This window comes from Castanea sativa, chromosome 6, assembly GCF_040712315.1.
Source record: "Castanea sativa cultivar Marrone di Chiusa Pesio chromosome 6, ASM4071231v1".
In the NCBI taxonomy this organism is placed as follows: domain Eukaryota; kingdom Viridiplantae; phylum Streptophyta; class Magnoliopsida; order Fagales; family Fagaceae; genus Castanea; species Castanea sativa.
In genome coordinates this window covers 28,047,588-28,058,551 of record NC_134018.1, presented here as the reverse complement: position 1 = coordinate 28,058,551, position 10,964 = coordinate 28,047,588, and positions in this window count along the sequence as shown.

Here is a 10,964-nt window from a genome sequence, read left to right as displayed (position 1 = left end):
CAAATCACCCTTCTCATGCAGGATTGAGAAGGGAAGACTCCCTAGACGGTTCACCCAGCCCACCTTCACCATTTATAATGGCCGAACAGACCCTGTGGTACATATGAGCCACTTTAATCAAAGGATGGCGGTGCACTCTCAGAATGAAACCTTGATGTGCAAAGTCTTTCCTTCTAGCCTAGGACCTGTGACTATGAGATGGTTCAATGGACTAAAGTCGAGGTCTGTCGGTTCGTTCAGGGAACTTATTAGGGTATTCACGTCTCAGTTTATTACATGCAGCAGAGTTCCTCGACCGTTGAACTCGCTATTATCTATGGCCATGAGGGAGGATGAGACGTTGAAAGCATACTCCGACAGGTATTGGGAGATGTTCAATGAGATAGATGGAGATTTCGATGAGGTGGCGATTAATACTTTTAAAGTGGGTCTTCCCACTGATCACGATTTAAGGAAATCCCTGACCAAAAAGCCCGTACGGAGTGTACGTCGCCTCATGGATCGTATTGACAAGTACAAAAGGGTTGAGGAAGATCAACAACAGGGTAAGGGAAAGGCGAAGGTTATCCCGCAGAGAGAGAAGGGATTTCAGGTCGGACAGGTACCATAACAGTAAGCAGAGGAGAGATTACTCTGGGTAGGCTGGCTTAGCCACTCCTCAAGCAGTTAATACTGTATTCTGAGAACCAGTACACCAACTGCTAGAGAAAGTCCGTAAGGAACCCTACTCCAAATGGTCCAACAAGATGTCAAGGGACCCTACGAAACGGAATCAGAATCTTTTTTGCCAGTACCATCAAGATGTTGGTCATACCACCGAGAATTTTCGGACCCTCTAGAACAATTTGGAGCAGCTTGTTAGCGAGAGAAAATTGAAGCAGCACCTGTATCAACCAAACGGGCAAGGCAGTCAGTCAGTCAGGTTCAAATAATCAGAAGAACAACTTGTCTCGGCCGCCCTTGGGAACGATTAACGTCATCTTCGCTGCACCTGGCAGGACCGGTTCCTGTCCTACCAGGGTGATGGCAGTGTCACACTCCTAGGCCGAGGAGTCAAGCTCGAAGCCGAAGAGGATCAGAGGGAGTGCGCCTGTCTTGGGATTCTATGATAAGGATAAAGTTGGCACTATCCAACCCCATGATGACGCCCTGGTGGTCACGTTGAGGATAGGGAATTACGACGTCAAAAGGGTAATGATCAATCAAGGCAGCGGTGCAGATATTATGTACCCTGACTTATTCAAGGGGCTTAAGTTGAAACTGGAGGATCTCACTCCTTATGACTCGCCATTAATAAGTTTTGAAGGGAAGACTGTTATACCAAAGGGACAGATTCGATTGCCTGTTCAGTCTGGCTCAGAAACGGTCGAGGTAGAGTTTATTGTGGTTGATGCATATTCCCCATACACGGCCATCCTTACCAGGCCCTGGCTACACACTTTGGGTGCTGTCTCCTCGACTTTGCATGTTAAAGTAAAATTCCTTTCGGGGGGATTCATCGAAGAAATTCTTGGCAACCAATCAATGGCCAGGCAATGCATATCGGCTGTAGTACTGCATCAAGCTAAATCAAAGTCCTCGGCCTCGACTGGGAAGGACTTATAGCAATTAACAACTCTGGATGCGCCAGATGCGATGACAGCAGAAGAGGCCAAGTGTGAAGATTTGGAGAGGTTTCTCATAGCCGATGATCCCGAAAGGTTCTTTCAAGTCGGGATACGGTTACCACACCAAGAAAAGATGGAATTGGTGAAGTTTTTGGAAAATAACATCGATGTCTTTGCTTGGGATCCCTATGAGGCTCCGGGGGTTGACCCAAGCTTCATTTGCCATCATTTGAATGTCAACCCTACCGTTATACCCAGGAGGCAACCACCTCGGCGTTCCTCCAAGGAACATTCCGAGATTGTCAAAGAAGAGGTGCTCAAGCTCAAAAGGGCTGCTGCTATTAAAGAAGTCTTCTACTCGGAGTGGTTGGCGCATACAGTTGTGGTTAAAAAAAAGAATGGAAAGTGGAGAGTATGTGTGGACTTCACAGACCTAAACAAAGCCTGCCCCAAGGACACGTTCCCGATGCCACGCATCGATTAGCTTATGGATGCTACGGTTGGGCATCCTCGGATGAGTTTTTTAGATGCTTTCTAGGGTTATCACCAAATACCATTGGCATTGGGTGACCAGGAGAAGGCTGCTTTCATAACTCCAACGAGGAATTACCACTATAAAGTGATGCCGTTCGGATTGAAAAATGCCGGGGTTACTTACCAAAGGATGATGACCAGAATGTTTGAGTCGCAACTTGGAAAGACCATTGAGGTATATGTGGATGATATGGTAGTAAAGAGTAAGGCAATACCTATGCATGTAAAAGATCTGGATGACACCTTTCAAATACTTAGGAAATACAAACTGCGCCTCAACGCCTCAAAGTGTTCTTTTGGGGTGGGTTCCGGAAGGTTCCTAGGCTACATGGTGACTCATAGAGGAATAGAGGTGAATCTGGCACAGGTCAGAGCCATTCAGGGCTTGCAACCACCTCGGAACCCAAAGGAAGTTCAGAAGTTGACCGGGATGACCGCTGCTCTCAGTAGATTTATCTCTCGGTCAGCTGACCAGTGTAGACCTTTTTTCCAATTGTTAAACAAATGGAAAGGGTTCCAATGGTCCGAGGAGTGTGCTTTAGCTTTCCAGCAACTTAAGGAATATCTTTCCCTGCCACCCATTATGTCTCGACCGGAGGTCGATGAAATCATGTTTGCATACCTAGCCGTAGCCATCCATGGGGTCAACCTAGTTCTTATAAGGGACGACGGCGGGGTACAGAGACCGGTTTATTATGTCAACAAATCCTTGAATGAAGCTGAGGTGTGTTATTTGCCTTTAGAGAAGGCAATTCTAGCTGTGGTCCACGCCACGCGGAAGCTTCCTCATTATTTCCAGTCCCACACCATTGTGGTTTTAACCCAACTGCCTCTCAAGTCAATGCTACGAAGTGTTGACAACTCAGGAAGGGTAGCTAAGTGGGGAACTATTTTGGAAGATTTTGATATCAAATACATGCCACGCACCTCGGTGAAGGGCCAGGTTCTCGCGAATTTGGTGGCAGAATTCGCCAAACCATCGTTAGAAGAAACTGCAAAGGAATCACACATGGATGAAAAATCAGTTGGCGTGATCACGGGCAAAGGGCCTCCGATTTGGAAAGTGTATGTTGACGGGGCAGCCAACCAGAGGGGGTCTGGTGTTGGACTTGTTTTGGTATCCCCTGAGGGACTTGTCTTTGAAAAATCATTGAGATTAGCATTCTCGGCCACTAATAACGAGACCGAGTACGAAGCGGTCTTGGTTGGTATGAATATGGTATGTAGAATGGGGGGAAAGGAAATTCAGATGTTCTCGGACTCTCAGTTAGTTGTGGGCCAAGTGACAGGGACCATGGAGGCCAGGGATCCAAGAATGCAAGAGTACCTAACCCAGGTCAGGTGTTTGTAATCCGAGTTTGATTCCTTCGTCCTTTCGCACGTTTTTAGAAGTGGAAACACGCATGCGGACTCATTGGCTACTTTGGCGACATCCTCGACTCAATGTCTGTCCAGGATTATCCTCATTGAAGACTTGCTAGAACCAGCTTTAGCTACTGCAAGTGTCATCCGTATCCATCTGATAAGGTCTGGACCCAGCTGGATTGACCCTGTGGTCTCTTTTCTAAAAAGCGATATTCTTCCTGAGGACAAGCTTGAAGCAGATAAGATTCGTCGAAAAGCATCTCGTTTCTGGTTGTCCGAGGATCAGAAATTGTATAAATGCTCCTTTTCCGGACCATACCTGCTATGCATACATCCTGAAGTAACGGAGGCACTTTTGGAAGAGTTACATGAGGGAATTTGTGGAAGCCATACGGGGGGAAGATCCTTAACCCATAGGGCTCTGACTCAGGGATATTGGTGGCCCAATATGCAGAGGGAAGCTCAAGACTACGCAAGAAAGTGCGACCAATGCCAAAGGTTCGCTCCCAACATTCATCAGCCTGGGGGAGTCCTTAATCCTTTGTCTAGTCCTTGGCCATTCGCTCAATGGGGACTAGATATAGTTGGGCCTTTTTCGAGGGCTGTAGGAAACAAAAGATGGCTACTCGTGGGAACCGATTACTTCACCAAATGGGTTGAAACTGAGCCCTTATCAAATATTAGGGATATCGACTCCAAGAAGTTTATCTGGAAGAATATTATCACTAGATTTGGGGTACCACATACACTTATTTTAGATAATGGTGACCAATTTGATAGTAGAGCTTTCAGGAAATATTGTAGTGACATAGGCATCACAAACAGATACTCCACCCCAGCTTATCCTCAGGGAAATGGGCAGGCCGAGGCCGTTAACAAAGTCATAGTCAGTGGACTTAAGAAGAGGCTGGATGATGCGAAGGGTAGATGGGTAGAGGAGCTACCACACGTTTTATGGACGTATCAAACTACACCATGGAGATCCACTAGAGAAACACCCTTCTCTATGACTTATGAGGCCGATGCGGTGATACCTTTAGAATCCGGTTTTTCCACGTTAAGGACGAGCTCTTTTAGCCCGAAAAATAACGATGGCCTCCTTGAAAGAAGCCTGGATCTGGTTGAGGAGCGGCGAGAAGCCGCTATGGTCCAAATGGCTTACTATCAGCAGAAGCTTAAACGAGGATATGATGCTCATGTGAAGCTAAGGCCCCTGGCGCCTGGGAATTTGGTGTTGAGGAAAGTTGTGGGTACTGCCAAAAACCCAGCATGGGGAAAGCTAGCACCAAATTGGGAATGACCCTATCGGATCATCTCTGTAGCAGGCATAGGGTCGTATCAATTAGCTGATCTAGATGAAAAAATTGTACAACGCCCTTGGAGTGTAAACAACCTACGAAGGTAATATTATTAATGAAAAGTACTTTTATCGCTCGTTGTTCAAATTATCAATATGTACTTGGGTTCATCTCTTACAATTTCTAAGTATCAAACAGAAACTTGGACATGCATGGTCCTCGGACCACATGTCTTGTGGAAATTGATATCCTATCATTTGTTAAACAGAACTTTAGTTATGTCAGGTCCACAGACCTTCTACTTTGGGGAAATTAACATTTCAAGTTACAATTTCTAAGTATCAAACAGAAACTTGGACAGGCATGGTCCTCGGACCATATGTCTTGTGAAAATTGATATCATATCATTTGTTAAACAGAACCTTAGTTATGTCAAGTCCACAGACTTTCTACTTTGGGGAAATTAACATTTCAAGTTACAATTTCTAAGTATCAAACAGAAACTTGGACATGCATGGTCCTCAAACCCCATGCCTTGTGGAAATTGATATCCTATCATTTGTTAAACAAAACCTAAGTTATGTCAGGTCCACCGACCTTCTACTTTGGGAAAATTAACATTTCAAGTTACAATTTCTAAGTATCAAACAGAAACCTGGACATGCATGGTCCTCGGACCATATGCCTTGTGGAAATTGATATCCTATCATTTTTTAAACAGAACCTTAGTTATGTCAGGTCCAAAAACCTTCTACTTTGGGAAAATTAACATTTCAAGTTACAATTTCTAAGTATCAAACAAAAACTTGGACATGCATGGTCCTCAGACCACATGCCTTGTGGAAATTGATATCATATCGTTTGTTAAACAGAACCTTAGTTATGTCAAGTCCACAGACTTTCTACTTTGGGGAAATTAATATTTCAAGTTACAATTTCTAAGTATCAAACAGAAACTTAGACATGCATGGTCCTCAAACCACATGCCTTGTGGAAATTGATATCCTATTATTTGTTAAACAGAACCTTAGTTATGTCAAGTCCACAGACCTTCTACTTTGGGGAAATTAACATTTCAAGTTACAATTTCTAAGTATCAAACAGAAACTTGGACATGCATGGTCCTCAAACCACATGCCTTGTGGAAATTGATATCCTATCATTTGTTAAACAAAACCTTAGTTATGTCAAGTCCATAGACTTTCTATTTTGGGAAAATTAACATTTCAAGTTCCAATTTCTAAGTATCAAACAGAAACTTGGGCATGCATGGTCCTCGGATCACATGCCTTGTGAAAATTGATATCTTATCATTTGTTAAACAGAACCTTAGTTATGTCAGGTCCACAGACTTTCTACTTTGGGGAAATTAACATTTCAAGTTACAATTTCTAAGTACTAACTAAGAACTTGGACATGGATGGTTCTGGGACCATATGCCTTGTAAAAATTGATATCCTACTTGTTGTTGAAAGGAAGTTTATTTATGTCGGGTCCTTGAGCCCTTTACTTTGGGAACATTAGCAAAAATCATATCACATTAGTGTTGAGATGTTGATGAAACACTTGGATTGCTTTATGCCCTAAATCGAATTCTAAGTTAAATTGTTGATTGTGCATTGCTGTGTCACATATGTTACACTCTTGAGGCATAATTTGCAAAGTATAAGCTAAGTATGTATACTGCTATTTAAAGTTATGACAATTGAAATGTTGAAAGTGGAGTTAGGTGTCCCATTCATTCATTTTTGTGCTGATGGTATTTTTATATTAAAAATTGGAAGTCAAATGAAAATCAAACTAAATAGTCTTTCATTAATTTTGAATAATGTACATTCAAGGCAAAAACTGGTTACTTAACAAAAAAAGAAGTCCTAACTAGCCTAGACCCTAAGCTTGAGAAAGGGGGTTCTGCTCGGAAGTGCTGGCAGCCTTTGTGCGTTTCAGCTCTATTTCAAACGCGGACTGGGCTTGTTTTCCTTTGTTTGTTGCCACTGGTGGACGGACATTGGGCTCGGCGCTTTGGCTCGTAGTCTTCTCAGCACCATCACAGTGTTCCTCCTCTTTTTTGGAACTCTCATGTTCTGTAAGAGTTGGAACGGGTTCTGGAATCATGGGAGGGAGCGTGGAAGATGCTGTCGCAGGGGCAAGGGTAGGTGCGACAGGAAGAAGTTCTTCTATCACCTGGATGTCTTGGGGGAGCCAGATGTTTTCGGGCTTCCTCAACTCGGAAGTTGAGGGAATCCCTGCCACATTTAAGGCTTCCTCCCACACCTATTGGCAATACTCTCGGCAAAGCTCGGTGAACTCCTCAGTTAGTTGGTTTTCTGTCGCCACTACCCCTTCTTTGTAAGCGACCTTCTTCGCGGCCTCCATGGAGTCCTTGAAGGTACGAGCCTCGTCTTTCATCCTCGCAAGCTCCTTCTTTAGGTCGGAATTTTCCTTTTGAGTTTTGGATAAGTCTTCGTCCTTTTGACGAAGAAGCTTGCGTTGCCCCTCCACCTGGGTCCTCATTGTCTTTAGGCAGGCCTCGGCACCGTCCTTTTCTCTCTTTAGCTCTGCCAGCTGCATGGTTAACTTCTCGTTCTGCGCAAGAGCTTGGCCTAAGGATTTTTCGGTCTCCTGCCTAAGCTCCAATTCAAGTCTAGCTTTCTTCCGAGAATCTTCCACCCACTTCTCGGCAGCAAAGTCAACCTGGATAGCCTGTAGTGAAATGTCAAAATAAATATATTATTAGTGGCACGACTCTAAAAGACATAAAGAGCGTTTTCCTTCATTAAGGTATAAGGAACATGATGGAGTGAAGGTACTCACCAGAGCCAAGTCCCTTTTTAGCGAAAGGAACAGATGTGGCTAGCTCATCTTTTCCAAGGCCTACATGTCCTTGGGCAGACGGAGGGGATGTTCCAAGGCGTCGGATAGGTGGTGGGCGCGACCTTGTTGGAACGCCTTAATGCTGGACTGGCAGGAGATTGGTGCCCCGTCCAGCTTAAGCTCGGGAGACCAGTTAGCTGGTGCACGGCGTACCTTGGCAAGGTCCCTATTCTCCCCGCTTTCTACTGAAGAGGCACGTCCCTTGCCTTTGTTAGTTTTTTTTTTTTTTTTTTTTTTTTGTCGTTGCTGCTTTAGCTTCTTCTGCCTTTCCCCATCGGCCTCCTCGGCCTCACCCTTCCTCTTCTTCTTAGGCTCCAAAACGGGAGGCTTAGGATCAGAGGGAGGAGGAGGTGGGGGCAAGGACAGAGGGACCTGCGACCCACCCATTCCCTTTTGAGAGACTCTTGCGCCCCTCTTGTGCATCAGCTACCTTAGAGCGTCCATGTCTTCTTCGGAGCTGGAGTCAGGCTAGGCAATCACCAGACCTTGTATCCCCGAGGTCTCAGCGAGCGCAGGTTCCTCATCCGAGAGAATGACAAGTGGATCTCCTCAAGGCCTTTCAACGTCCTCTAGTTGAAATTGGTCTATCTCCTCGTCCAACGATTGTTGCAAGGACGCTTGCTCTTCTTGGACGGCGGTTGTCTGGGAGTGAGCCGAGAGAGGAATTGCGGCGATAGGGCATGTGTACAGAATGACGGAGGGATCGTCGGGGAGTTCGCGGTTGGAAAGGAAGCTGGGTCTTGCCACGTCTATCCTTCTGCGTCGCTTATCTCCCGCAATGATCGTGTTGTCAATTTCTTGGAAGTCCGCTGATATGGGGTTGTATCCCAGTATCAGGTGGGCAGCTCTCACTTGTAGGTCCTCACTGACGAATACTTCGGAGCGGAGGACACGGTTCAAGTCAGCAACGTTGCACAGGCTGAGGCGTGGGCGTACGTGTTGTTTATCTGTGATAAGAAGTATCCGAGAAGACGAGCATGGTCAGACTAGTGATAAACATCAAAACAAGAAGTAATAATGTGCAATAAAAGTTAAAAATGGTAAAGGTAATGGGATTGAATCAGGGGTTAGGAAATCTAACTCCTAAGGAGTCACACCTGGATCTCCCCATTCGACTGGGCAGTGAGGACCGTCATACCAGTTTCCTGAGGCGATAAGGTAGTCGTCTTTCATGCCCTTGTTGGATTTGGGAAGGCAGGAAATCAGCCTAACAATGCTAGATCTGGATTTGATGTAATATCCTAGATTTTTGAGCTTATGGCACTTGTACATATAGGCAACGTCGTGCCATGTGAGGTTTAGACCCATTTGCTCGTTTAGAGCATCGACACAACCTAAGACCCTAAACATGTTTGGTGTGCATTGATCTGGGCAGAACCTATGGTTGCGAAGATATTCACTGGTCACATTTCTCATGGGGAGGGTCATCCCACCTTCTATGAAGGCGATCATGGGAATGATAACCTCTCCCTCTCTCCTAGTGTTACCTATGGCTTCTACTGGGCAATATCTTAAGCCTATGTCATTGGGAATTTAGTACTTGGCCCTAAAACCCTCTATACCGGCGTCAGTATCTACTAAACACTTAAATCTAACCATTTGGTGGAAGCGAAAATGAAAGTTTAGAGAAAGAAAGAGGTTTAAATGGTGGCCGAGGACAAAAGCCGAGAAGAAATGAGTAAAGTAAAGTGAAAAATTACGGGAGTTGGTTATGCGATTCTTCACGAACTTCTGGAGAGAAAAGGTAATGATTGACACTTAGGTGTGATTGATTTCTGAAAGAATGAATGAAGGTACAGATTCCCAGGCGTTTTGACGTGCGGGAGGCGGCCTCGAAATTAAAATTCTCCCGCTCAATTTTTTGGAGCCAATCTGGGCCGTCCGACGCGCATCCCACCGTTGAATGTGGGGAATATGATGTAACTTGCGATCATAAATGCGCACGTTCTGGGTCTCGAAGCATCAGAGGCGTTTACAGGGAACGAAAGGACCCATACACGTGTGGCAGTTTACGAAGTGTGTGGAAGGTATGTTGTTTAGTTCAAAACTGTATTTGTCTCCTCGGATGGGAGGGGAAAAATAAAGTTTTGAGGGGCTATTGTGGGGGGTAAAAAAACTCTTGAATAAACGTTTGGGCTTTGGGCCTGATTGACTTGTATCAGTTTGTTTTGATTAGGGCCTTTAGGCCCACAAGTCAGTCTGCACTGTAGAGGTCCGAGGAGTTGTTCGAGGAGGAATGTCTCCTCGGACAGGCCCAGCAATGACCCTGGGACTTGCTAAATGGGTTAGAGGCAGAATTCTGGAAGAACTGATGGGTAAGAGGGTGATCCAAGCACCCTTTAGAAGTAGGAACATGTGAGAAATATCTAAGGAAAAAGCTGCTACCACCACATTAAAGGCCCTGTATCTATCTTCCTAGCCGCATTAATGGGGAAAATGACATCTGAACAGTAGAATTCAGCATTCCTGCTATTATTTGAAGACTTCAAGAAGGTGGTAGATGGGACAAGTATCTAAGGGGGGAAAACTTGCATGACAGGTGGAGAAAACCAGTGGAGAAGAAGAAGTATATAAGGTGACGAGAGAGGAAAGAGAAAAAAAACGAGCTTCTTAGCTAGAAAGAGAACTAAGAATTGTGATCTTTGGCATAGAAAGAGAAGAAATATACAACTTGTTCTCGGCTTACGTCCAAGGAGGTTTCTTTGTTATATTTGCTTATCATTTGCATAGATTGAGGTATTTTAGCCTGTTAAACAAATTTTCAACATCCCAAACCTAGGTTTCAAATCCATACTCTACAAATTTCATTGTATAAGGCTCATTGGGCCTGAGCTCATCATCTGCTTTTGGGTCTGGGTACAATTGTGCACTTACAATAACAAATAATAATTATGTGGTGAATGATATGACGATGAGGTAGCGCAACAGGAGCTCAGCAACAATAAATGTCACGCTTCAGCTTTTAGTAATATATAAATATAGATATAGATTATATTAACTCCAAAATTTGCAAACATAGTTTCTCTATGTTTTCTTTTTTATATAAGTCATGTTTTTCTTTTTATATTGTTAGGCATAAAGAAAAAGGCTACAGCAAGTCTCTAACATGCCAATAGACCTTCACATCGCTATGCTTTCCGTTGCTGACTTCACGATGGTAACAAAACTGTCTGAAAGTAATCTTTAGGTTATGATATCATGATTTCTGTCTCTACCCTATTCGTTTTCTTCTACATCTTAATTCTAAAAATTTGTTTCTTTAGGTTTTTGTTGACACAAAGATGAT